This window comes from Berghia stephanieae, unplaced genomic scaffold (genome assembly GCF_034508935.2).
Source record: "Berghia stephanieae isolate SIO BIC M18660-M18661 unplaced genomic scaffold, UCSD_Bste_1.3 scaffold5684, whole genome shotgun sequence".
NCBI lineage: Eukaryota > Metazoa > Mollusca > Gastropoda > Nudibranchia > Aeolidiidae > Berghia > Berghia stephanieae.
Window position 1 is genome coordinate 1 of NW_027627160.1, and position 5,452 is coordinate 5,452.

Sequence of the window (5,452 nt, forward strand, 5' to 3'; positions counted from 1 at the left end):
GAAAGTAGTTAAAGAGGCTTTTTACGATACTCAAATGCGCCGACCAGGGAATCGTGCTCAAAGCGCTTACAACGCGTCACAGCCAACGCAAAACTAGCGTGCAGACGGGGCACACAGGACGGGGAAAAAAACTACCACGGCCAGGGAATTTTTTTTACATCTATTACGGGGGGAGAATGCAGTAAAAAACCTTTCATCGAGTACTCAACTATGCGCCGGCCAGGCAATCGTCTCAAAGCGCTTTTTAAGCGTCTACGCCCCACAACACTCTAACGTGCAGACGGGACACGAAGGGCGGAGAAAAAAACTACTCACGCCATATTCTTTTACCTGATTCGGGGGAAAAAGGGGAGTAAAGAACCTTCATCGAGTACTCAAAAAATGCCCGACCGGGAATCGGGCCAAAGCGCTTTACAAAAGCGTCACGCCAACAGCAACACTCTAACGTGCAGAGCGGGACACACGGGGGAGAAAACACTACTCACGGGCCCGGGATTCTTTAACATTTATTACGGGAGAGGGCGGTAAAAAACCTTTCTACGGAACGCAACATGCGCCGAGCCAGGGAAACGGCTCAAAGCGCTTTTCAACGCTCACGCCAACACAACACTTTGCGTCAGAGCGGGAAGACAAAGGGGCGGAGAAAACACTACTCACGGCCGGTATTCGTTTTACATCTGTACGGGGGGGAAAGGAGTAAGAACCTTTCTAGAGTACTCAACTAGCGCCGAGCCGGGAACGGCTCAAAGCGTTTACAAAAGCCTACAGCCAACACAACACTTACGTCAGAGCGGGGCACGACAGGACGGAGAAAACACTACTCACGGGGAGGATTCGTTTTACATCTATTACGGGGAGAATGCGATAAAGAACCCTTTCTATCGATATCAACTACCCGAGCCAGGGAATGGCTCAAAACGCTTTAAACGCGTCTACAGCCAACAGCAACACTCTAACGGCAAGCGGGACACAAAGAACAGAACGGGAAAACATACTTACAGTTTTTCCCCTCTGAGTACGGTGAAAGCTAAGGGGACAAAGGGAAAAAAAGTAAACCGTAAACGAGAATTTTAAAAATGCAGTTGGCAATTCCGCTTCCAGAACCCTTTTTGGGGGGGGGGAAAAAAGAAAAAAAAAAAAAAATTTCCCCCCAAAATTAAAAAATAAAATTAAATTTTAAAAAAAGTCGTTGGCGAAAACCTTGCAAAAAGGGGAGTATGGATTTAAAAAAAAAAAAAAAAAAAAAAAAGGGGGGAGAAGAGAGAGAGAGAGAGAGAGAGAGAGAGAGAGGAGAGAGAGAGAGAGAGAGAGAGAGAGAGAGAAAATGCGCGCAAGTCAACATACCACGCACAATCTACAAAATGCAGTTTGGGGAATTTCGCTTTGCAAGTCAAGTCAATGAGGGGGCCCAAATTTAAAAAAAAAAAAAATAAATTTAATGCGAAAACAAAACTACGCAGCGACCAATTTGTTTAAAATATATTTTGGGGAATTCCGCTTCGCAGAAGCCTTAAAAAGGACGCAAAAAAAAAAAAAAAAATTTTAAAAAAAAAAAAAGGAATAAAAAAAAAAAAAATACAGTTTGGGGAAAACCCCTTCGCAGAAGCCTATTAAGGGACAAAAATAAAACAGTTGGCGAATTCCGCTTTTGCAGAAGCCTGTTAAAGGGCAAAAAAAATCATTGGCGAATTTCCCCTTCTCAAAGTCTATAAGGACTGAATAAAAGCAGTTGGGGAATTCCGCTTCGCAGAAGCCGGTAAAAGGGCAAAAAAAAATGCGTTGGCAATTCCGCTTTGCGAAGCCTATTTAAAGGACTAAAGAAAGCAGTTGCGAATTTCCCCCAAAGCCTTTAAGGGGCAATGGCGAAAACCCCCTTTTCAAGTCATTTAAGGGGCAAATAAATGAGTGGGGAATTCCGTTTGCAAAGCCTGTAAAGGGGCAAAATAAAAATGCAGGGGGCGAAACCCTTCGCAGAAGCCTATTAAGGGGCTAAATAAAAGCAGTTTGGCGAAATTCCGCTTTCAAAGCCTGGTAAAGGACAAAAAAAATGCAGTTGGGGAATTCCGCTTCGCAGAACCTATTAAGGGGGTAAAAAAAATGCAGTGGGGGGAAATTTCCCCTTCTCAGAAGCCCATTAAGGGACAATGGGAACCCCTTCTCAAATCTATTAAGGGGCTAAAAAAACAGTTGGGGAATTCCGCTTCCAAAGCCTACAAGGGGCTCGGAAGGAAAAACAAAATTTAAAAAAAAAAAAAAAAAAAAAAAAGCGTTGCAATTTACTTTGCAGACAGCAAAGAAGGGAAAAAAAAAGTCCTCTGGACGGATTGTGCCTCGGACGATTAGTGCCTCTGGAGACTAGTGCCTCTGACGGGTAGGGGCCCCTGGACGGATTTGTGCCTCTGGGCAGGGGAGAGAAAAAAAAATTCTCCAAATTCTAGGAATAGAACTTTGAAGAAGTAAAGTAAAGTAAAGTAAATGTATTTTACGTTTATGACACCTCCACCCCCGCCGCCGCGCCCGCACCCCCAGCATCCGAGCCACAGAGAAAGGACCAAAGGGCGGCCATCGGCCGGCCGTGCCGTCCGGTGAAAGGGGGGCCGAAAAAACCCTCGGAGGGAAAATCCACTCCGGGGTTTAGTCTCAACGATCGCCGCCCCCGGACAGCCTAACGCTTACAACACCCCGAGGGAAATACTTTGGGGGTCCGCACGCGATTTCTGCCCCTAACGGACGGAGTCCCCGACCCAGCCACGCCCCACAGATCTGCGCGCGTACAGGGGGGCCGGCACGGCACTAGCCGACGAACCCAGGGTTTGCCGGTTTAAATTTTGCCTGCACCTCGGGGCCCTAGCTAAGCTCCCCCTTTGCACCGGGGGGGGTTCCGCTTAGGCTTTCATCTACTCCCACGGACTACCTGGCGCCATCGGCCTGACCCCGGGACGCGCAAACCCAAGGTCCGAACTCACCTTTCCTCTCGTCTGACAAGATTACCGGGGCAAGGGCGTTTCATCAGTAGATAAAACAACCTGTCCACGACGTCAAAACCCCAGCTCACGTTCCCTGTTGGCGGTGAAAAATTTCCGACCTTGGCAATTCTGCTTCGCAATATAGGAAGAGCCGACATCGAAGGATAAATCGCGACTCGCTATGAACGCTTGGCCGCCACAAGCCATTACCCGGGAACTTTCTACACCCTCGCTTGAACCCCCAACGTCGAAAGGACGATAGGCCCCTTTCACGCCAGTTTTCGTACTGAAAAATCCTGGTCGACGGGCATTTCCCCTTTTGCTCTACGCGGGGTTTCCGTTCCTCGCTGAGCCCGCCTTGGAACCTTCGCTGCGCTTAGAAGATGTACCGCCCCACAATCCCCTCCGAGGCTGTCCCCCGGCAGGGTCGCGCCGCCCGTGACCGCGTGGGGGGATCGGGGGACCCCCCCAGCCCCCGAGGGCGGCTTGACCGTTGAACCTCGTACCCCTACCTGAAAGAAGGCCCCGGCCCCCATCCGTGGGTAAGGGGAGGTCCCCGGGGAACGGTATTTCACTGTCGCGCCCGAAGACGCACCCCTTGCTCCCCCCCCACCTCCTCCACAGATGGGACTAAGTCAAGCTCGACAGGGTCTTTTTTCCCCGCTGATTTCACCAAGCCTTTCCCCTTTGGGCTGTGATTTCCCGGCTAGATGGGGGACAGGGGGAATCTCGTTAACCTTCTGCGCGTCGCAAATTAACGACGAGGCATTTGGCTACCTTAAAAGTCATAGTTACTCCCCCGTTTTCCCCCTTTGCAATCTCTTTCACTTTGACATTTGGCACTGGCGAAATCACGTCCCGTAACACCTTTTCAGCTGTCGGACGCTCTGTTTTTAATTAGACATCGATTCCCCCGCCTGACGTTCTAGACAGCGGAATCGGGGTCGCGTCGGTTGTCCCCCGCCAGCCAACGCGCCCCCCCGAAGGGGTCAGCCGGGGCGAGGCCGCTCGGGCCCGGGGCCCCCACGGGGTTTTCCGCGCACGCTCTCCCCCCCGGGGTGTCCCCTCAGGTGGTGCGTTTTGCCCGCTTCCTCCCCCACCCACCGTCCCGCCCTCAAACCAATCCTTCTCCCAAGTTAGGATCCAAATTTTTCCACTTCCCTTAACCCACATTACTCGTGGACCAGAGGGGCTAACCTAGGAGACCTGCGCGGACATGAGTACGGGCCGGGGAGCGAGATTTAAAGGCCCTCGACGGGGGTTTTTCCCCGACCGCCCTGACGTCCGGGCCAGCCATGTCTTTTCGGCGCGTTTTCGGCCCGGCCAGCCCTTTTTCGGTCGACCCGATTCCGGGGAACCAAACCCTTTAAAAAAGACACGGCTCTCCCCGGGGCCCACGGGGCGTTCCCCTTCCTTCGGGGTCGCCGCGGCGCCCCCCACGCCGGGAAAGTAGTCGCGCAGGGGGCCGTTCTTCCGCCGCCCTTCCGACGAACCTTAACTGGGTTCCCTTTCGCGGGCGCAGGTGCTGACAGGGCCCGGGGCCCGGGGCCCCGTTCGGCGGCCCCCCCCGGGGGCCCTGTTTTTGTACCCCTTCAGCAAGGGAGCTAACCCCCCCCTTAGGGCCGACTCACCCACTACAGCACGTTTCCCGCGGAACCTTCCCCACTTCGGCCTTTAAAAAATTCTCCCGTTCAATATTTTCTACTACCACCAAATCTTTACCCGCGGGGGCTCCGAACGGGATCCTCCCCCACTTTCACGCCCCCCGCGGCGCACCCCTATCCCCCGGCCGCCCGGGGAGGGACCCCCCTCCCCCTGGCGGGGGGGCCCGGGGTTGGGTCCGACGCTCGCGCCACCTTTTCAGGGGGGGTCGTTCGGCGGGAGTTGTTACACACTCTTGGCGGATTTCCCACTTCCGTGGCCACCGCCCTGCTGTCAGTCCGACCCACACCTTTTTAGCTTTCCCCCGGGGCGCCTGCGTTGGCACCACAACCGGGCGTTCGGTTCCCGCAGCGCCAGTTCTGCTTACCCAAAAATGCCCACTCGGCACCCCGGGTTCACCAGGCCCCGTGCGAGGGGGGTCTGGCGCCTCACCCTTTTTAAAGTTTGAGAGTAACGGGGCGTTTTCGCCCCCGATGCCTCCAACCATTTGTTTTACCCAGTGAAAATCGTTCCGTCGGCACCGGGTAAACCCGAGGGGAAAAATTTGGGGGGAACCACTACTAGATGGTTCGATTGGGCTTTCGCCCCTACCCCAATCGGGGGGTCGATTTGCACTCCCCGGGGTCGACCTCCACCAAGGTTTCCCCCCCGCTTCGCTCTCCAGGCGTAATCACCTTTTATCGGGGCCCGAGCCCCGCCTCATGCTCCGACAGGGCCGTCAAACCCGGGGACCGCCGGCCGGGGTGCGCCCCGGGACCCCCGGTGAGTCCCCCCCGAGAGATTTTCCCCCCCTCGGCCCGCGAGGGCCTCTCCTTTTCCTTTTT

At 54.1% G+C, this 5,452-nt stretch overlaps 1 pseudogene; it reads right to left on the bottom strand.

The window, feature by feature from the left end:
* Positions 1 to 2,616: 2,616 nt before the first annotated feature.
* Positions 2,617 to 5,452, bottom strand: LOC144962055 (large subunit ribosomal RNA; annotated as a pseudogene; the record flags this gene model as incomplete).